This window comes from Gorilla gorilla, chromosome 5, assembly GCF_029281585.2.
Source record: "Gorilla gorilla gorilla isolate KB3781 chromosome 5, NHGRI_mGorGor1-v2.1_pri, whole genome shotgun sequence".
NCBI lineage: Eukaryota > Metazoa > Chordata > Mammalia > Primates > Hominidae > Gorilla > Gorilla gorilla.
In genome coordinates this window covers 175,325,345-175,347,609 of record NC_073229.2, presented here as the reverse complement: position 1 = coordinate 175,347,609, position 22,265 = coordinate 175,325,345, and the positions used below count along the sequence as shown (strand labels likewise).

The 22,265-nt window shown below is 43.3% G+C and overlaps 1 long non-coding RNA gene across 5 annotated transcripts in view; it reads left to right on the top strand.

Moving 5' to 3' along the window:
- Positions 1 to 22,265, top strand: part of LOC129534289 (uncharacterized) — a 77,831-nt gene that overhangs the window by 48,626 nt on the left and 6,940 nt on the right. The window lies entirely within an intron of this gene.

The following is a 22,265-nucleotide window of genomic DNA, read 5'->3' as shown; positions in this document are numbered from 1 at the left end:
AGGATTTGGGGGAGGTGGCGAGTGCTTATAGAACTGTACCTTTTTAATAGTTAGGATTAAACTTGCTTACAATGACAAAAACCCAAAATAACAACGGCTTAAGTTAGATTGAAGTTTACTTCTCTTTCACATAAAAGAATGGAGGTGGGCAGTCCAGGGTAGAAGCTGCACCCCTCAGAGTCAGATCCCTGGGCTTCTCCCATGGGTAGTTCTGCCATGAGCGACTTCCACTTCCAAACTCACCTCCTGATTCAAGATGGCTGCCAAGGCTCTAACAGGCAGGGAAGAGGAATGGATTGTTCTTTTCCTTTAAGACTCCCTGTCAGAAACTGCACTTGTCCTTTCTGCTTTCATCCCACTAGACAGAATTTACTTACATGAAACTGCCGTAAAGGATTCCATAAGTATAGTCTCTGTTCCACATGGCTACAGTCTTATCTAGTGGCAGGAGGCAGGAGGGTTTTCTTACTGAAGAAGGGAAATGGGCATTGGGGCATCACTAGCAGCTTCTGGTCCTGGTTGCTCAGCCCAACTCCACCCATAGGTTGTTTATTGTTTCATATTTGTGTTCTCTCTCCCAATAGTCTGTGAATTCCTGGCAAGCAAAGGTGGTAGGCAGCTCTCTCTTGCATTTTCAGCTCCTTGGATTGTGCTTTTTACATTGCATGTTTTTCTTTTTCTTTGAGACTGAGTCTTGCTCTGTCGCCCAGGCTGGAGTGCAATGGCATGATGTCAGCTCACTGCAATCTCCACCTCCCTGGTTCAAATGATTGTCATGCCTCAGCCTTCTCAGTAGCTGGGATTACAGGCACCTGCCACCATGCCTGACTAATTTTTATATTTTTGGGTAGAGACAGGGTTTCACCATGTTGGCCAGGCTGGTCTCAAACGCTTGACCTCAGGTGATTCACCCACCTTGGCCTCCCAAAGTGCTGGGATTATAGGCGTGAGCCGCTGTGCCCAGACTACATTGTATTTTGATGATAATAAATCTATAGGTGTTAAGGAGAGAAGCTGTAAAAGGAAATCAAAAGCTACATGTTACACAGCTTAATTATCCCCCAAAAATACCACCAGTATGAAGCTGGGCTCATGGTCTTGCTTTGTTAAGTTTTTTCTTGAGATTGGTTCTTGCTATGTTGCCCAGGCTGGACTCAAACTCCTGGGATTAAGGGATCCTCCCACCTCAGCCTCTTTAGTAGCTGGGACTACAGGCGTGCACCACTTCCCCCTTGCTCAGGCTTTGAAATCAGATGATTCAGTTCTAGAATCCTGGCTTTACATCTTAAGAGCTGGCTGGTCCTGGAAAAGTGAGTAAAAGCTCTCTGAGATTTGCTTTCTTTATCTGCTAAGATAGGGATAATGGTATCTTCCTTGCATTGTGAGAATTCCAAAGATGATTTATGTAAAATGCTCAGCACATTACGGATTTCATTTATTCCTTTCTTTGGTCTTCAGTCTGTGATAATGGACTGGGGGTTCGTCTATGCCAGGCTGTGTGTCTAATTTAGCAGATCAGAATTACTCAAAGGCATCAGAAATGTGTCTTCTCTTTCTCTGACTTGTACACTTAAGACTTAATCTTTGTCCATCTAAAGCAAAACAAAAAATGATGCCAAATATAATTACAATGTTAATGTAAGAAATATCTAGTTTTGCACACATGGCTGAATAAGTAGCATCTACTGGAAGATTTCCTTTGCAGTGACTTGCAAATAGCAACTGTAACTTAATTACTCAGAAAAATTCCGGGAACAATCCCTTTGCCTTTGTATCTCCCTCTTCTGGAACATCAACAAATAATTCCCTGGGTGACTTTCAGCAAGCTGTTTAGAAAGTTATTGCAGCTTGAATGTAGGAGACTCCGATATATAATATCAGAATTATAATAGGACCAGCCCCAGTCATAAAATTGTTGTCTGCTGCTCCTTAACATTTCTCCAAAAGAGCCAACAGATTTATTATTATTATTATTATTATTTGCAAAGGTGTCTCGCTCTGTCACCCAGGCTGGAGTGCAGTGGCATGATCTTGGTTCACTTCAGCCTCTGCCTCCTGGGTTCCAGTAATAATTCTGCATCAGTCTCCTGGGTAGCCCGGATTACAGGCCTGCACTACCACACCGGGCTAATTTTTGTATTTTCCGTAGAGATGGGGTTTAACCATGCTGGTCACGTTGGTCTCGAACTCCTGACCTCAGGTGATCCACCAGCCTCAGCCTCCCAAAGTGCTGGGATTATAGGCATGAGCCACTGCGCCCAGCATAAATTTTGTTAAATTCATATTAAGTCAGGTTGCCAGTGCTTGCAACTGGAAAAATCTAACACATAGGGATTATAACTGATCTATTTTTTTCCCTTGTCAAGCACATCTCTTCTGTATTTTAGGTCAGGGCTCCATCCATCAAACATGAGCCTGTCCTCACAAGTTTGTCTCAATGCAGAAGGGAGTCAGAAATTTCTCATGTATAGAAGGAAAAAAAAACTACTCACAAGAATATTCTTATTTAGACTCAGCCAGGAGCAAAATCATTTAAGCAGATAAATGCTGCACTCCTACCTATGATACTGTCTTCCATTCCTCCCACCAACGCACTTCCCGTCTTTCCTTTAAGCATCTTCTTAAGACTCATCTAATTTAGCACAAGCCACTTCCAAAGCTTTCTTATGCCACTGCTCTCCTGTGAATGCCGTGCCTATTGCATATGCAGGAACGTCAGCACTGTGACCAAAGAGCGACTGGGGTCCTTTCGACTGTCATCATCCTCTGCTCTCACCCTGTGACCACTTCTGCAAAGAGGCCCCTCCTTTTTTTTAATTGTCCCAGCACCCTTTGGTTTTGAAATCGTCCATCTCCTTTCCATGTGACTAGAGCATGGCTGTCAATTACAAAGTCCTGCATTCCCTCCCACCAAGATGTGACTCGTGTGGGTCAGCGTCCCCCATCCCCTCAAGGTACAGTCATCAGACCAGCTAGGGGCCAAGACACCGGCAAGGCCAGGCTAGGTCATTCTGAGAGACTGAGATGGATACAGGGCAAGAGACTTTTCTTTCTTTTCCCTCCTGGGATTGCAGTCTGCAGGGACCGGAGACTGAGCACCGGCAGTGGCTATCTTTCCCACGATGTGGAAAGCGCCTGCCGGAGAAAGAAACAACAGAGAAGAAAGTGGGACTGAGGGGGTGGTGGTGATCAACACAGGGGCTTCATCCAAGCAGGAGCCAAGAGTTTCCTTTTTTGCTTCATTCATTTGAAGTCAGGTTTCTGATGCTTGCCACTAGAAGACTCAAATACACAGGGATGATAAAGAATATTTTCCTCCCGATCATCCTGGCCAACATGGCAAAACCCCATCTCTACTAAAACTACAAAAATTAGCCGGGTGTGGTGGCACCCACCTGTAATCCCAGCTACTCGGGAGGCTGAGGGAGGAAAATCGCTTGAACCCGGGAGGCAGAGGTTGTGCTGAGCTGAGATCGCACCACTGCACTCCAGCCTGGGCCAGAGGGAGAGACTCCATCCGTCTCAAAAAAAAAAAAAAAAGAATCTTTTCCTCCCCTCTGGTCAGGCACATCTCTTCTGTATTTTAGGTCAGGACTCTATCCATCAAACGTGATTCTGTACGATTTGGGGCACTCGCATATTAAGTAAACATTCATAGGCAGTGCTGTAGAGCCATTCACGTCAATATAGACGAGGACTATATGCATATTGGCTTAATGGTGTATTTGAAAGGTTTAAAGCTTTTCCTGTGCACATATCTTGCCATTTCAACTTTGGTTGTGAGTTCCTGTACTGTAGCAAACATATTTCTATATTTTTGGCATCCCTGGCTGCTGCTCAGTATATTACAGATACATAATCTCTTGCCCAAAGCCTTGGGGACTGTTTCAGAATTCATAATATTTTGGATTTTTGAAAGGTAACACAGAGCATAAAAACCACCAGGAGTGGCCGGGAGCGGTGGCTCACGCCTGTAATCCCAGCACTTTGGGAGACCAAGGTGGGTGGATCAGCTGAGGTCAGGAGTTTGAGACCATCCTGGCCAACATGGTGAAACCCCGTCTCTACTAAAAATACAAAAATTAGGTAGGTGTGGTGGCACATGCCTGTAATCCCAGCTACTTGGGAGGCTGAGGCAGGAGAATTGCTTGAACCTGGAAGGCGGAGGTTGCAGTGAGCTGAGATGGTGCCATTGCACTCCAGCCTGAGTGACAAGAGTGAATGAAACTTCATCTCAAAAAAAACCCAAAAAACAAAACCCAGGGGTCCTCTGGAAGATCCCTGTAATGTAATACAATAACATATTTTCATATGATATGTTAATCCTAACTGGGGTGAATAAAGGCTGAATAGCCTTATATCATTTTAGGTTAAGGTTTGTTACCAAATTAGTTTTAAAACATTTTTGTGTTTTGGAACTTTTTATGGTCACGCTTGAGTCTCTGTCCTCTGACCCAGGTGAAATGCTCTATCACCATTCTCACAGCAGGGACTAAACTTCTGCCACAGTAATACAGGAAGTCCCTCTGTAGGATCACTTTACATAACAGTCAATGGCCATATAATTAGATGTAAGATGTTTGGAATAAATATATTATGTGTACAAACACATAAACATACACACATATGTGCAAAAACATAAGGAAAGATATAGACCAAATTGTCATTTTTTTTACTTTAAAAATTTTTAAGAGATGGGGGCTCGGAGGGGGGGTCTCACTATGTTGCCCAGGCTGGTCTTGAACTCCTGGCCTCAAGAGATCCTCCTGTCTCAGCCTCCTGAGTAGCTAGAATTACAAGTGCATGCTACCGTGACTGGCTCCAAATTGTTCATTTTTAACCGTGGTTTCCTCTGGCTAGAGGGATTATGGATGATTCGCATTATTTTCTTATTGATGTTCTGTGTTTTTGATGTTTTCCCCTTAAGCATGTCTTTTTAAAATAGAATGCTTCTCTTGGATTTTCTAGGTAGTCAAACATACCATCTTTAAATTGCTTTTTTGTTCCTTCCTTCCTAATACTTGTGTGTCTTTGTTTTCCTAGTCTGATTTTATTGGCCAAGATTCCAGAAGGATATTCAGGAGTAATGTGACAGGGACTATTCTCTTCTTATTCCTGACTTAAATAGGAAAGAACATATTTTTAGAGTTAACAATTTTTTTTAAATAGAAACAGTGTCTTGCTGTGTTGCCCAAGCTAGTCTGGAACTCCTGGCCTCAAATGATCCTCCCACCTTGGCCTCCCAAAGTGCTGGGATTACAGGTGTGAGCCACTGCACTGGGCCAGAATTAACTATTAAATAAACATCATTTTTAAAAGCTTTCATAATTTTGATTTATACCATATAAGAAATCTAAATGGAATAGAAAAAGGATCTTTTCACATAAAAGGATCCAAACAAGTGTGTGGCATAAGGAATTTCACAAATACAATATTTTTTTTTATTATTATTATACTTTAAGTTTTAGGGTACATGTGCACAATGCGCAGGTTAGTTACGTATGTATACATGTGCCATGCTGGTGTGCTGCACCCATTAACTCGTCATTTAGCATTAGGTATATCTCCGAATGCTATCCCTACAAATACAATCTTTATCACTGATTCTCTAGAGGATTGAAAATTAAAAATGGAAATAGGTCAGTAGTCATCCAAACACTGATTTATTCTTTATTTAACTATATGTTGAAGAAGTACTTTTTTCAAGTAAATTCAAGAAAATATAATCTGAAAGCTAAAATGAAGATACGTATCTAAACGGAATAGGAAAAAAAAAAAAAAGCAAATAGCTGCAATAATGTACTCCAGAAAGAGAACTGGGAAATCTTAAAACAACAACAAAACTCTGAAGTGGAAAAAGATCTAGACAGAGTCAAACAAGAGTCACCAAAAACCAAGCCAAAAAGCACAAAACAAACAAAAAGCTCTAGGAAAAATATCTTTTTTTTTTTTTTTTTTTTTCCGAGACAGAATCTCGCTCTGTTGCCTAGGCTAGAATGCAGTGGCACAATCCTGGCTCCAAGACTGGCAACCTCTGCTTCCTGGGTTCAAGTGATTCTCCTGCCTCAGCCTCCTGAGTAGCTGGGACTACAGGCACCCGCCACCATGCCCAGCTAATTTTTGTATTTTTAGTAGAGATGGAGTTTCACCTTGTTGGCCAGGCTGGTCTCAAACTCCTGACCTCAGGTGATCCACCCACCTCAACCTCCCAAAGTGCTGGGATTACAGGCATGAGCCACCGCACCCCGCTGGAAAAATATCTTAGGTATTAATGACTAAGGAACAGATATGAAAACTGTATTAGGGAAGTAAGACACATCTGAGATCAGTTTAAAGTTGATAAGACCAAATTGAAAAGCTACTCGGGAGGCTGAGACAGGAGAATCGCTTGAACCTGGGAGGCAGAGGTTGCAGTGAGCCGAGATCGCATCACTGCACTCCAGCCTGGAGACAGAGCAAGACTCCACCTTGAAAAAAAAAAAGGGAAAGAGAAAGAAAGAAAGAAAGAAAGGAAGGAAGGAACGAAGGGGGGTGAGGGAGGGAGGGAGGGAAGGGAGGGAGGAAGGAAGGAGAGGGAGAAAGGGAGAGGGAGAGAGGGAGAGGGAGGGAGAGAGAGAGAGAGAGAGAGAGAGAGAGAGAGAGAGAGAGAGAGAGAGAGAGAGAGAGACACAACCAGGCATGGTCGTTTGTGTCTGTAATCCCAGATACTTGGGAGGCGGAGGCTGAGGAGGGAGGATCACGGGAGCCCAGTAACTGAAGACTAGCCTGGGCAGCATAGGGAGACCCCATCAGAAAGAAAGAAAGAAGGAAAGAAGGAAAGAAAGACAGAAAAAGAGAGAGGAAGGGAGGAAGGGAGGGGAAGGGAAGGAAAGGGAAAGAGAGAGAGAGAAAGAGGGAAAGAAGGAAATAAAGAGAAAGAGGGAAAGAAGGAAAGAGAGAAAGAAAGACAACCAGGAGCGGTCGTTTGTGCCTGTAATCCCAGATACTTGGGAGGCAGAGGCTGAGGAGGGAGGATCACTTGAGCCCAGGAGCTCAAGACTAGCCTGGGCAGCATAGGGAGAGAAAGAAAAGAAAGAAAAGAAGGAAGGGAGAAGGAAAAGAGAGTGAAAGAAAAAGAGAGAAAGAAAAGAAAGAAGAAAGAAAGAAAAAGAAAGAAAGAGGAAAGATAGAGAAAATAAGAAAAATGCACCCCACCATCCAAAAAATAATGACTTGTACATACATCACAGACAAGTGTGCTGCAATTATCTACACATGGCAGTGCAGGAGCTATGATCCCGGTTTGCTCGAACCCAGGAGGCAGAGGTTGCAGAGTGAGACTCTGTCTAAAAAAAAAAAAAAAAAAAAAAGCTATGATCCTGGATATCCTGTCATTCTGCAATTCAAGTCCCCAGTTCTGACCCTTGCCCCACCCACCAACGGGATTTATTTTGGGGTACTCAACTCACTGGCTTCTTGCAATCCAGAAAGGAGCCAGAAATATTCACTAAGAACTTACCTTTTTCTCCCCCCATGGGCCACGAAATTGGTTTTTATTCCAGGAATGTCTTTGTAAAGACAAGGAAGTTCTACAGAATCGTGCAGATCATAACATCATGAAAGGAAAGCAAAATTATATTTTAAGGGAAACTTTGCTGAAAGAATGCTGACACCAGCTATTTTTGGATCACAAGATAATTTTATATCTTAAGGGAGAGACTATCCTGTGACTATAGCAGTTTACAGGAAATCTTAGCTGTTAAAAATTGTTGCAATTCTATTGTTTTACTTGTTTTCTATAAATAACTTTCCTAGCTCAATCTACTATCATGATAACTTATCTTTTAGTGTTTAAAGTGTTACGTTTTAGCACGGCCAAAATATTCAAGTGATGACGTTATCATGACTTGCTTTCAGGTGACTGTTTTTTGCCTGGAAAAGTCAGGTTTTAGCTCTTTCCAGAAGCAGCGTGACTTCAGGAGAGAAAGCTCTTTTGCAACTCAAAAGGATCCAAAAAGTGAGGCAGAAGTCTACCTACAGACATATACATGAGGCGTCTATAACCAAGCACCTTATACCAATAAGGCAGCCTCCTCATGCCCACCCCTTTCTCACCGCAGACAGCCATGGGACCAAGAGGTGTGGCCTACCTTCCCCACGAGAGGCTGTGACGGGATTCTCTTCCGCAAACACAGGAGCCGTAGGACTAAGAGGCTGAGGACCAGAGGCTGGTGAGGAACCTCAATCTGTTTGAGAACAAAACCAATGGACAATATCCAGTTTGAGGAATTGTGTTGGAAGCTTCCACTGAAGGAATAAAGAAGGGGAATCCAGTCTGAGGAATTGTGTTGGGACCTGGGAGCATACGGCCTCCCACTGAAGAAATAAAGAAGGGGCCCCAGCCTGAAGAACATCTGTCTGAGGGCTGCTGTGAGCACTAACCAAAAAAATAAAGGGTGCCACTTTTAGATACATGCCCCAAATAATTGAAAACAAGGACTCAAACAGGTACTCAAACAGCCATGTTCGTAGCAGCATCATTCACAATAGCCAAAGGTGGAAACACCCAAGAGTTCATCAGCAGAGGAATGCATAAACGAAGTGTGGTCTATAGAGATGGTGGGATATTATGCAGCCATAATAAAAGGGAATGAAATTCTGATACAAGCCGCAACATGGATGAACCTTGAAGATATTATGCTGAGTGAAATAAGCCAGGCACAAAATATTGTATGATTTCACTTACATGAGGTACCTATAATAGGCAAATTCATAGTGGCAGAAAGTAGAATAGAGCTTAATAGGGGCTAGGAGGAGGGGAAAGGGGAATATTGTTTAATGGATACGGTTTCAGTTTGGGATGATAAAGTTCTGGAGGTGGATAGTGGTGATGGTCGTACAACACTGTGGCCGTATTTACCGCCACTGAGTTGTGTACCTAAAAATGGTAAATTTTAGAGTTTTTGTGTTTTTTTATTTTATTTGATACTTCTCCACTTTATTTTGTTTTTTCTTTAACTTTTTATTTCCACAGGTTTTTGGGGAACAGGTCTATTTGGTTATGTGAGTAAGTTCTTCAGTGGTGATTTGTGAGATTATGGTGCGTCCATCACCCGAGCAGTATACACTGAACCCAATTTGTAGTCTTTTATCCCTCACCCCCTTCCCACCCTTTCCCCCTGAGTCCCCAAAGTCTACTGTGTCATTCTTATGCCTTTGCATCCTCATAGCTTAGCTCCCACTTATGAGTGAGAACATACGATGTTTGGTTTTCCATTCCTGAGTTACTTCACTTAGAGTAATAGTCTCCAATCCCATCCAGGTTGCTGTGAATGCCATTAATTCGTTCCTTTTTATGGCTGAGTAGTATTACATCGTATGTATATACCACAGTTTCTTTATCCACTCATTGATTAACTGGGATTTGGGTTGGTTCCACATTTGTGCAATTGTGAATTGTGCTGCTATAAGCATGTGTGTGAAAGTATCTTTTTTGTGTAATGACTTATTTTCCTCTGGGTAGATACCCAGTAGTGGGATTGCTGAATCAAATGGTCGTTCTACTTTTAGTTCTTCAAGGAATCTCTACACTGTTTTCCAGAGTGGTTGTGCTAGTTTACATTCCCACCAGCAGTGTAGAAGTGTTCCCTTTTCACCGCATCCATGCCAACATCTATTATTTTTTGATTTTTTGATTATGGCCATTCTTGCAGGAGTAAGGTGATATCGCATTGTGGTTTTGATTTGCATTTCCCTGATCATTAATGATGTTGAGCATTTTTCCACGTGCTTGTTGGTTGTTTGTGTATCTTCTTTTGAGAATTGTCTATTCATATCCTTAGCCCACTTTTCAATGGGATTGTTCACTTTTTTCTTGCTAATTTGTTTGAGTTCGTTGCAGATTCTGGATATAAGTCCTGTGTCAGATGTATAGATTGTGAAGATTGTCTCCCACTCTGAAATTTTAGGTTTTGTATAGTCTACCACAATGAAAAACCAAAACAAAGGATATAAATATATTCAAAACGTTCCTCAAAAGGTACTTCAAAGTTCCTATGTCTGCCTGGCACAGGGTTACTGCCCAATACATGCTAGTTCCTCTTCCTTTTATCTTGCTGCTTCTCCTCCCGCCTTCCCTAACCACTCCACATTCATCACATTCAGCTTTCAGTGTGCCATTAGGACTCCGGGCCACTCCACACCCTACTCACTCACTTCTTACTTCAGAGGAGGCTGCGCTTAACATCCCTGAAAGAGGTTGCAAAGTGATGACAGGACTTCATTCCAGCAGTTTCCTTCCTGTATCTGGTGTCATCAATTTTTCCCTCTCCACTGGGTCATTCTGATCAATAGACCCATGAGTATCCCATAATTAAAAACCAACCAGCTGGGTGTGGTGGCTTATGCCTGTAATCCCAGCACTTTGGGCCAACCAACAGGCTGAGGTGGGCGGATCACCTGAGGTTAGGAGTTCAAGACCATCCTGGCCAACATGGCAACACCCAGTCTCTACTAAAAGTACAAAAATTAGCCAGGCGTGGAGGCAGGTGCCTGTAATCCCAGCTACTCGGGAGGCTGAGGCAGGAGAATTGCTTGAACCCGGGCAGCAGTGGTTTCAGTAAGCTGAGATTGTGCCATTGCATTCCAGCCTGGGTAACAGAGTGAGACTCTGTCTCAAAAAAAAAAAAAAAAAAAAAAAAAGACAAAAAGAAACCAATCAAACAAAAACCAAAAAGCCCTGAGCCCATATTCCCCTGTAGCAACTGCCCCAATCCTTTGCCCTTGCTCTTCTGCACAGCAAGAGTTCTTGAGAATTATCTGTACTGTTTCTAGTCAACTCCATCCTCAACTCACTGCCCTCTGGCTTCCATCTCCACCAGAGAACTGAAATTACCATCGTCAAGGTTACCACGGATCCCCATTTGCCTATACCAGTGGTCAATCCTCATCGACTTGGTTTCACTATGGCATTCAGTGGCTGACCCCTTCCTCTAGAAGCACGACGTTTTCTTGGCTCTGTGGGCACCACTCTCTCCCGGCTTTACTCCTATCTCATTGCCTCTTTTGCTGGTTCCTCCTCTGGTTGAAGTCCCTTGTCTCAGAACTTTTACCCTTGGTGATTTCAACCTGCCTCAAAGCTGTAAATGCCATTCAGATGCTGATGACTCCAAATTTTATCTGTAGCACTGACCTTTCTCTTGAATGCTAAACTCAGAAATCCACCACCAGTCTGTGGGACTTCTCCAAGGCGGATTGACAGGCATCTCCAGGTTAAAACATTAAAAGTAAAACTTTTTATCCCTCCCTAGGCTTTCCCATCATAATGATCCTCTTCTTCATCTTCCACATCTTAATAAATGTTACCACCCTTCACGCAGGTGGCCAGATCCAAATTCTCCTCAACGGATTCTGCTTAAAACTCTCTAGCGGCTTCCCATTGCTGTTAGAAAAACAGCATGGTGTGATCAGGCACAGTGTGACGTGGCCTCCGCCCTGGGACATCATTTGGCTTCTCTCGGTGTGCTACATCATGGGTCTTTCCTGTTCCCAGGACACATTTTGCTTGGTCCTGGGTTTGTGCTGGCTGTCTCCCCTCCCTGGAAGGCCCTTTTTCCAGACCTTCACCTAGCACAATCTCCTTAATTTATAAAGAATTCTTACAAATCAATATAAATTACTAACTTCCCAGTGAAAAGGTGGCAAAGGATACAAACAGACAAGCCACAGAAGAGGAAAACCAGTGTATCTCCTCTTCTGTGGCTTAAGTCAGGTAAAATGATGCTATTTATTTATTTATTTATTTATTTATTTTTGAGATGAAGACTTGCTCTGTTGCCCAGGCTGGAGAGCAGTGGTGTGATCTCGGCTCAATGCAACCTCCACCTCCTGGGTTCAAATGATTCTCCTGCCTCAGCCTCCCGAGTAGCTGGGATTACAGGCGCCCGCCACCACACCCTGCCAATTTTTGTATTTTTAGTAGAGACGGGGTTTCACCACATCAGTCAGGCCGGTCTCAAACTCCTGACCTCAAGTGATCCACCCACCTCGGCCTCCAAAAGTGCTGGGATTACAGGCGTGAGCCACCATGCCCGGCCTAACATGATGCTTTACCTGATTTATAACACAAGATATACAAAGGCACAAAACTAAAATGAGGTCACATGGGTTACCTATTAGATTGGCAAAGGTAAAAAGCTGGTAACGACTGTGTTGGCAAGAGGTTGGGGAAGAGACACTATCACATGTTTTGTTAGTGGGAATATACATTAGTACATTTACGGAAAGTAATTGATGGTATTCATCAAAATTTGCAATGTACATACCCCTTGCCCCAGAAATGTTATTTCTAGGAATTTTCCTGCAGATGTGCTGGCACATGTACAAGATTGTGGATATACAAGTTTCTTCATTGCAGCTTTGTTTGTAATAAATAAAGATTTGAAACAATCATCCATTAATATAGGACTAGTTTAATTAATAACTAATTAATAATACAGTGGACTACAAGGCAGTCTTTACAAAAACTAAGCTGTTCTACATGCTTTGCTATTAAAACATCTCCAGGATATATAATTAAATAAAAGAAGCAAAATACAGACTGAAGGTGTAAAGCATGATACACCTTCATTCTGGAAGCTGGATGGAAAAAATTATGAATTTTTTTTTTTTTTTTTTTGACATGGAGTCTTGCTCTGTTGCCAGGCTGGAGTGCAGTGGTACAATCTCGGCTCACTGCAAACTCCGACTCCCTGGTTCAAGTGATTCTCCTGCCTCAGCCTCCCGAGTAGCTGGGATTACAGGCACATGCCACCATGCCCAGCTAATTTTTATATTTTTAGTAGAGATGGGGTTTCACCATGTTGGCCAGGATGGTCTCAATCTCCTGACCTCGTGATCTGCCTGCCTTGGCCTCCCAAAGTGCTGGGATTACAGACATGAACCACCGCACCCGGCCGAATATTTTTGATTATATATGCATAAAATATCTCTGGAAGAAAATATAGGAAAGTAACAGTCTTGGAGAGAGAAATAACATGGATAGTAAGGAAGAGAGTCTTAACTTTTACTATAAACCCTTTTTTTTTTTTTTTGAGACAGAGTCTTGTTCTGTTGCCCAGGCTGGATTGCAGTGGCGCGATCTTGGCTCACTGCAAGCTCCACCTCCTGGGTTCATGCCATTCTCCTGCCTCAGCCTCCTGAGTAGCTGGGACTACAGATGCCCGCTACCACGCCCAGCTAATTTTTTGTATTTTTAGTAGAGACAAGGTTTCACTATGTCGGTCAGGTTGGTCTCGATCTCCTGACCTCTTGATCTGCCCGCCTCAACCTCCCAAAGTGCTGGGATTACAGGTGTGAGCCACCATGCCCGGCCTATACGCCCCTTTTTACCTTTTGTTTTGTACCATGTGTGTATTACCTATTCAATTAATAAATAATTGAAAAAATATATATAAAAGGTGTGTAAGAAGAAGGGCCCATGAGAGGCTGAGAAACAACGACCTGCAAAGTAAGAGGAAAGGCGAGAGAATTGTAGCTGTAGTCAGGGGTGAGACTTCCAACAAGTTTCCCGTAGGAACCCTGAGCCCACCCATAGATAGCACAATGAGGCCAAGAGGATAAAGCCTGAAGAGTACCCTCTGGGCTTGGTGATTCCTGTGCAGATTCTTAGGAATGATTTTGGTTGACACAAAATCCTACTCTGTAATTTTTATTTTTATTACTTATTTATTTACTTATTTTTGAGACAGAGTCTCGCTCTGTCACCCAGGCTGGAGTACAGTGGCACAATCTCGGCTCACTGCAACCTCCACCACCCCGGTTCAAGCAATTCCCCTGCCTCAGCCTCCCAAGTAGCTGGGATTACAGGCATGCACCACCATGCCCAGCTAATTTTTGTATTTTTAGTAGAGACAGGGTTTCACCATGTTGGCCAGGCTGGTCTCGAACGCCTGACCTCAGGTGATCTGCCCACCTCGGCCTCCCAAAGTGCTGGGATTATAGGCATAAGCCACCACACCCAGCCCTCTGGCTGTACAATTTTTAAAATAGCCACCCAACATCTTTTGGACAGTTTTCCTCTCTTTGGGGAATTTCATGCACTGTGAATCTTGACTTCCCTTGGAGGAAGCAGGAAACTCACTTTCCCTTGGGGTTAGGGCTTTGTCATTGACACAGGCTCTGTCAATGAGATGAGCCCAGCCGAGACTTCATTTAGAAAGAGGGTAATACAAGGAAACAGCTCCTGTGAGAGGGTGGTGTGGGTGCCTGGCTTTGGGGCAGTGGCGGTGGAGATTCTGGCACACACTGGCAGTGCCCGGGCCTGGCACGGCATTTCATCTAAGCATTCTGAATGAAAAACACGTGGCCTGCTACATTTGTGCATAATTGGTCCGGAGTGGTGCTAGCTGCAAAGCCCCACACCTGATTCTTGGACTCCCATGGAAATTTTGGTAGTATATTTTAAAATATACAGGTGGTGGCTCACGCCTGTAATCCCAGCACTTTGGGAGGCCGAGGTGGGTGAATCACCTGAGGTCAGAAGATCGAGACCAGCCTGACCAACATGGTGAAACCCATGTCTGCTAAAAATTCCAAAAATAAAATTAGCTGGGTGTGGTGGTGGGCACCTGTATTCCCAGCTATTCAGGAGTCTGAGGCAGGAGAATCCCTTGAACTCAGGAGGTGGAGATTGCAGTGAGCCAAGATCACGCCACTGCACTCCAGCCTAGGCAACGAAGTGAGACTCCACTGAAAAAAAAAAAAAAAAACTCAATAAATTCCTTTTTTGTTTTAAATAACTTAGAATGGATTTTGTAGTGATTTTTTTTGGAGGGCGGATGTAGGTTAGAAAGACATCAAGCAGCCTGGGCAACAAAGAAACACTTCATCTCTACAAAAAATAAAAATTTGCTGGGCTTGATGGTGTGTAGTAGTAGTCTCAGCTACTTGGGAGGCTGAGCTGGGAGGATCACTTCAGTCCAGAAGTTGGAGGCTGTAGTGAGCTATATCACACCACTGCACTCTAGCCTGGGAGACAGAGCGATACCCCATCTTAAAAAAAAAAAAAAAAGTCAAGGGTAAATACGGTTGTTGGAAGCCAGTTTTCTCACTGTTGGAGTGGGAGATTACAGGTAAGCAAGGGAGGGTGTTAGAATGATCCAGATGGCACTGGATTAGCATTGGAGACATCAGTATGACTCATGTTTAGCTTAATACTGATATAGATGTACATACAGAACTATTTTTAGATATATGGATATACATAGGCAAATATAGTACATGGACATATATTTCCTTGCTCTCTCAGCTGAAAGGCTTAGAGGCAATAACACCCCAATAGCAACAAGCACCCCAATAACAGCAATAGCAACAGGACTAGATCTTAGTTTCTTTCTTTTCTTTTTTTTTTTTTTCTTAAGACAGTCTCTCTCTGTTGCCCAGGTTGGAGAGCAATGGCATGATCTCGGCTCACTGCAACCTCCGCCTCCCAGGTTCAAGCAATTCTCCCACCTCAGGCTTCCAAGTACAGGCGCCTACCACCATGTCTGTCTAATTTTTTGTGTTTTTACTAGAGACGAGGTTTTGCCATTTTGGCCAGGCTGGTCTTGAACCCCTGACCTCAGGTGATCCGTCCGCCTCAGCCTCCCAAAGTGCTGGGATTATAAAAATGAATCAGCCAGGCACAGTGGCTCAGTTTCTAACACCATTTTCCAATAAAAGGAACCAAGGACTCTTAGAGAAATGGCTGATTCAAGGAGTGGGGCAGGAAAGATGAACCTGGAGGCATCACAACTACATGAAATGTGCAGATCTTTCTTGGCTACTAAGGAAACTTAACCAACTAACCAAGACAATTTTATGAAATACAGGAAATCTGATATGGACTGTGATCTAGATAATATCAAGGAATTACTGTTAATTTTTTAGGAGTGACAATGACATCAAAATTCTGTAAGAAAATGTCTATATTTTTAGAGATGCGTCCCGAAGGATGAGGGGCTAAAATGACATGCTATCTGGAATTTGCTGTAAAGAAAGAGGAAAATTGGGATAGATGAAGAAGTGTGGCAATCTTGGTAACTGCTGAATCTTGGGTTCATTGTAGAATGTCCTCTGCTTCTGAGTATGCTTGAAATTTTTCATTAGTGCATTTTTTTTTTTTGAGACAGAGTCTTGCTCTGTCGCCCAGGCTGGAGTGTAATGGCTTGATCTCGGCTCACTGCAACCTCCGTCTCCCAGGTTCAAGTGATTCTCCTGTCTCAGCCCCCTGAGTAGCTGAGATTACAGGCGCCCACCCCCAGGCCCAGCTAATTTTGTTGTATTTTTAGTAGAGATGGGGTTTCACCATATTAGCCAGGCTGGTCCTGACCTCAGGTGATCAATCCGCCTCGGCCTCCCAAAGTGCTGGGATCACAGGCGTGGGCCACTGTGCCCAGCCTCATAATGCATTTTTTAAAAAAGCTAGAAAAAGATTTGGGTTGAGAATAGAGTTAGCAATGTTCATTCCACCTGTAATCCCAGGCTGCGTAGGAGCTCCGATGTGATGGACGCTGCTGTGGCTGAGAGGGAGGTGTCGGTGGGTGGGCTGCCCCTGATCCAGGACTGAGCCAGGAGGGCCTCTGATCCCAGATCTGGAGTAGAGAAAGGGGAGCTGACTGCTGGAGGACCCATTTTTTTCTCTTATATCAGTGGCTGGCTGGGAAACCTGGGGTGCCTTTTCTTGATGTTGCCCTGTGCTTGCTAGCCCATGGAAGGCACACTGAACAACAGAAGAAACAGAAGCTCCCACCCCACTTGTGTGTTTGTGGCTACCTAGCAGTTCTTGCTACTCTATTGTAGGGTGTGAGAAACAGTGATTACGGTAGAGTTTGTGATGTTTGTTTTTCTCAAGATCAAAACCCCATCTCCCCTCTGTTAACATAAACCATCAAAAGTCGATCTGTATTTAATTTTCCTTGGGTGGTCCTGGGTTGACATCTTGCCCTTTTGTCTTACCATAAGAACTTGGGAACCCAATCCTTTGTTCCATCTGCTCTGAAGACAGCCCACCTCCCGCTGCTGGCCTGGCGGTTCCAGCATGGATTCTGTTTTGAAACCTCGTCTAAAGTTACAGGGAACAAGAGATCCTTACATTTCATGTGAGCATTCTGAGCGAAAAGCATGTGTCCTGGCCACATTTGTGCACACTGGTCTGCATTCATGAGAAAGCCCGCAGAGCAGGAGCGAGGCCAAAAATATGACCCCACCCTGCCCCCATGTCTTAAAGCCTCCCCTACATTGAACAGACTGTCCTGCTGCTTGAAGAGGAGTAAATGAAGCCCACCTTGGAGCGAAGGAACAGGGCTCTGATGGCCTGCGATCTGGCTAGGGCTTGCTCTGTCGCCTGCCTGGCCCATGGTGGCTTCTTCCCTTCTTCCCAAAGTGGAATTCAGGGGAATGGAGTGTCAAGACAAAAATTGCCGTAACAGCTCCTGGAACCTGACCTCACTGCATTTTGAAAGTGCCTCTGCAAGCTGGAATTCTTCAGGGAGGCCACTCCTTCAATCTGAGCACAGATGCATGACCAATCTGACCCTACTGAATGAAGCACGTGTTTCTCTGGCACCTGCAAGGCAGGGCTATCCCAGAAATGCAGAAATGTACACAGGCCCACGTGCTCGCTTGCTCACATGACCAATCACAACCCACAGAGGACACCTAGAGCCAGTGGAAGGAGCACAGGAAGGCCAAGTGTCCCTCCTACCTGGGCATCTCTCAGCCTGGGACCATCCACTCACTTCACTGCACACAAAAAATGCACCCGCTTGGTGACTACAGGACAAGAGTGCTGGAAACTTAGCGGCGACGTGAAACTTCATATCATTATCCTTCTTTTCATTTCCCTGCAGTCTGGAGTCTGGTCCTATTGAAAAATCCTAAAAAGGCTGGATCCAAATCATAAAACACAGCCTGTATGCAGAATTACTATGATGTGGGCATCTTGAATTCATTACCCCTGTGGTTTATAGGGTATATTTAAAATGTATACACTAAAGTGAATATAAACTTTATGGTTCCTTTTGCCCAAGAGAAAGGGACAGATGGGAGGAAATTAAAGCTGTGCTCTGGCACACTCACCATGGAGCTTCACCCGCTCAAGGCAGCTGATACCGCTGGGTCCTGGAGGTCTGCACAGCGCCCCTTCCCGGGACTACCTCCCTTTGGGTGGTGCTCAGTTCTCCCGAGGCTGACAATTGTGTTCTCAAAGTTTCCCAGGCATCACTTGAAAATCTGCTCATACGAAACCACCTCAGAGCTCGGAGCGAAATTGCTCACATTTTTCAGGTGTATGGATGCAATTATACAGCTAACAATCTGGGGCTGTTGCTCACCGTGCACAGGCATTTATCAATCATGCCTAAACCTTCCAGGAGATGGGTCCAGAGATAAACGACTTCAGGTGTGACCATGAAATTCAAGGCTGGGAAAGCAGACTTGAAAAGTTTCATTTAAGGGATCTTGATTTTCAGGTGAGGCAGAACCCCCTAATGTAGAGAAGCTCTGATGAAATGCAGGGCAACCCCGGTTGTCGTGGCAGTCTAGCTCTTGTTAAAGTTCTTAAAGTCACTTGTGGTCACTAAGTTGTCTGGATAAAATAAGCAGTACCTGCTAACTTTATGGATAAAATAAATCATAATATTTAAAATACTCAGGATAGTGATTGACACATAGTAAGTGTTGTATGCTATTTGTTTCAAAGTCTGGTTTCCAAAGCAATGTCATCTCTCTCCTCTTCTCTCTCTCTCTCTCTCTGTCTCATCTATGGAGAGACATTGGTTTTGAATCGGGGCCCTACCACATTGTAGCTGTGCAATTTAAGGCAAGTTAAATAATCTTTCTTTGCCTCAGTTTCTTCATCTGTGCAATAGAAATACAAACTGTACATTGCAATAATATTTTGAGGATTTCATAAGTGACTATTTAAACTCTTAAAACAAAGTCTCTATAAAATAAGAGCTGCAGCCTGGGTGTGGTGGCTCACGCCTGTAATCCCAGCACTTTGAGAGGCCGAGGTGGGAGGATTATTTGAGCCCAGGACTTCGAGACCAGCCTGGGCAACCTAGTGAGAGGCTGTCTCTATTAAAAAAAAAAGAAAGAAGAAAAGCTCTGTAAGTGCTAGGTATTGTAATTCTTATATCTGGATCGATGTTAATAATAGTATTTCTGAGTGATAGAATCATAGATGAATATCTACTTTATATTATGTTTGGAAATTGAAGCTTCCTCTGGCTGGGGTACATTTTCTTGGTCTTCCTGTGCTTTGTGTGCTTAACCCTGTGTCTGGCCGATAGTAGCTGCTCAATAAATGTTGAACTCAGCTCTAAGATTGCATTGCATAGGCCAGGTGTGGTGGCTCATGCCTATAATTCCCAGCACTTTGGGAGGCTGAGGTGGGTGGATCACTTGAGCTCAGGAATTTGAGACCAGCCTAACCAATGCGGTGAAACCCCATCTGTACAAAAAATACAAAAATTACCCGGGCGTGGTGGTGCACGCCTGTAATCCCAGCTACTCAGGAGACTGAGGCAGGAGAATTGCTTGAACCTGAGAGGTGGAGCTTGCAGTGAGCCAAGACTGCACCACTGCACTCCAGCCTGGGTGACAAGAGTGACACTCCGTCTCAAAAAAAAATAAAAAATAAAAAATAAAGACTGCATTACGTAATCAGTACTTCTCCCAGATACCATATCCATGGTCATTGTCTCATGTTTTCATAGCTTTCTAGGAAGTTTCTGGAACAAAATTGGTATGAGATAAAATAAAGCCTAGTAAGTACCAATTCACATGAACATATCCCTCACAAAATTGTGTCTCTTTTTCAAGACTCCGGAGGGCTTAGATAACAGGTTCTGGGCTTGTGCTCTCAAGGGAGGACCCTCTGTAAGCCTGTGCTATGTGATTTGCCATAAAAACAACAAACAAACTACCAGTTAATCATCTGCATATGTGGCCCATGTACTGCTGGCCCCCGGGAATGGTAAGTAAATGGGATTTTTATGGAAGTCAGACCTCTGAACAGGCAGTGAAATTGGCAGTCATGGAAAACATAAACAGCAAAAAACACGATTACAAGAAAGCATTTATGGTATGATTTCATATGCATGTAAAACTACATATATAAATCTTATATGCATATATGTAGGGAATGTCTTCAAATACAAATGGTAGTTATCTTTGGTAGTGGGATTTAGTGCAGTTTTTTCTCTTTGTTTATACTTTTTCTATACAGAAAAAATACACATGATTATATATGAGGAAGAAAAAAGTAATCATGCATCAAGGGAACTGATTTGTTCAATAGACTTCAAAAATTAACTGTAAGGGGCTGGGCGCAGTGGCTGACGCCTGTAATCCCAGCATTTTGGGAGGCTAAGGCGAGAAGATCACTTGAGCCCAGGAGTTCAAGACCGGCCTGGGCAACAAAGTGCTACCCCCTACCTCTACAAAAAATTTCAAAATTAGCCACGTGTGGTGGCACACATCTGCAGTCCCAGCTACTTGGGAGGCTGAGGCAGAAGGATCACTTGAGCCCAGGAGGTGAGGCTGCAGTGAGCTGTGTTTGTGCCACTGCCCTCTAGCCTGGGTCATATAGCCAGATCCTGTCTCAAAAATATATATCTATATAAAACAAGCAAACATTAACTATAAGGATTTGAAATCTGTTGTCTAGTAGGTTTTCTAGACTTAGCAAATAACAATACAGGACACCTAGTTAAAGTTTGATAAACAATTGTAAGTATGCCCCATATAATATTTTGGGCATTGCCTCTTTTTTTTTTTTCCAAAAAATGAAAAGAAATGTGAAGTGGGAGTATAACTTATTCTACACTTCTACCATTATTTATATTTCTTCTCATTCTTTTCTCTGTAAGTAGGTTTTACATGGTCTAGAGTCATACCGTGTGTGTGCAGTTTTCATTCACTTAACAAGTCATATTGGTTCCCTACTGGGGACCAGGCGCTGTGCTAAGCACTGGGGATACAGTAGGAGTAACACAGGTTTGCTGTTGCCTCTACTCAACATAAAATCATTTTGCACAGTTTTTGCATTAAAAACTTTAAATGGATGCATAATCTGCTATCAAGTTATTATATTCCATTTTACTTAACCAATCTTCCATTGTGGCTTAATTTATTCATTTGTTTGCATATTAGCTTTTTGCTATATGCAAAATATGTAAATAATACTGCCCTGAATGGATTTGTACATCAAGCTTTTCTCATGTTTTTGAATTATTTTATTTTAAGGATAGACACTTAAAAATACTATTTTAGGCGGGGCATAGTGGCTCACACCTGTAATCCTGGCACTTTGGGATGGGGAGGCAGCTGGATCGCCTGAGGTCAGGAGTTCGAGACCAGCCTGGACAACATGGTGAAACCCCATCTCTACTAAAAATACAAAAATTAGCCTGGCGTGGTGGCGCATGCCTGTAATCCCAGCTACTCAGGAGGCTGAGGCAGGAGAATTGCATCATGAACCCAGGAGGTGGAGGTTGCATTGAGCCAAGATCGCACCACTGCACTCCAGCCTGGGCAAGAGTGAGATTGTCTCAAGAAAATTTAAAAAAAAAAAAATTATTTTTAGGCTAGTTGGAATTTCATAATAATTTCTTTAGAAAAGGTTAATTGGCCAGAATGACAAAAAGAATCAAAGCCTATATATTTCCCTTTACTTTATTTTTATTTTTATTTTTTTTTTTGAGACAAGGTCTCATTCTATTGCCCAGGCTGGAGTGCAGGTGCTATCTCGGCTCACTGCAGCCTCAACCCCCCAGGCTCAAGTGATCCTCCTGCCTCAGCCTCCCAAGTAGCTGGGACTACAGGTGTACGCCACCACACCTGGATAATTTTTTTGTATTTTTGGTAGAGACAGGGTTTCACCGTGTTGCCAGGCTATTCTCAAACTCCTGGGCTGAAGCAATCCACCCACCTCATCCTCCCAGAGTGTTGGGATTACAGACGTGAGCCACTGCATCTGGCCAAAGTCTATATTTCTTTGCCTGCAGATACGTTTAATCATCTTTCCATATATGTGTTCACAAATTTTATTTGGCGGGTTGTCTACTCATTTTGTGGGGAAGGTCTTGGTGATGTTTCTTACTTTATGAAATCATATAAAAAGGCTATTAAGTTTGTATAATATTTATTTTTGCACTTTTCAGCCTATTGGTGCCTTATTTTTGGTTATTGATTTTATTTTTATTTTTTACTTAGAGCAATTTAACATTGTATCTATTAAAATC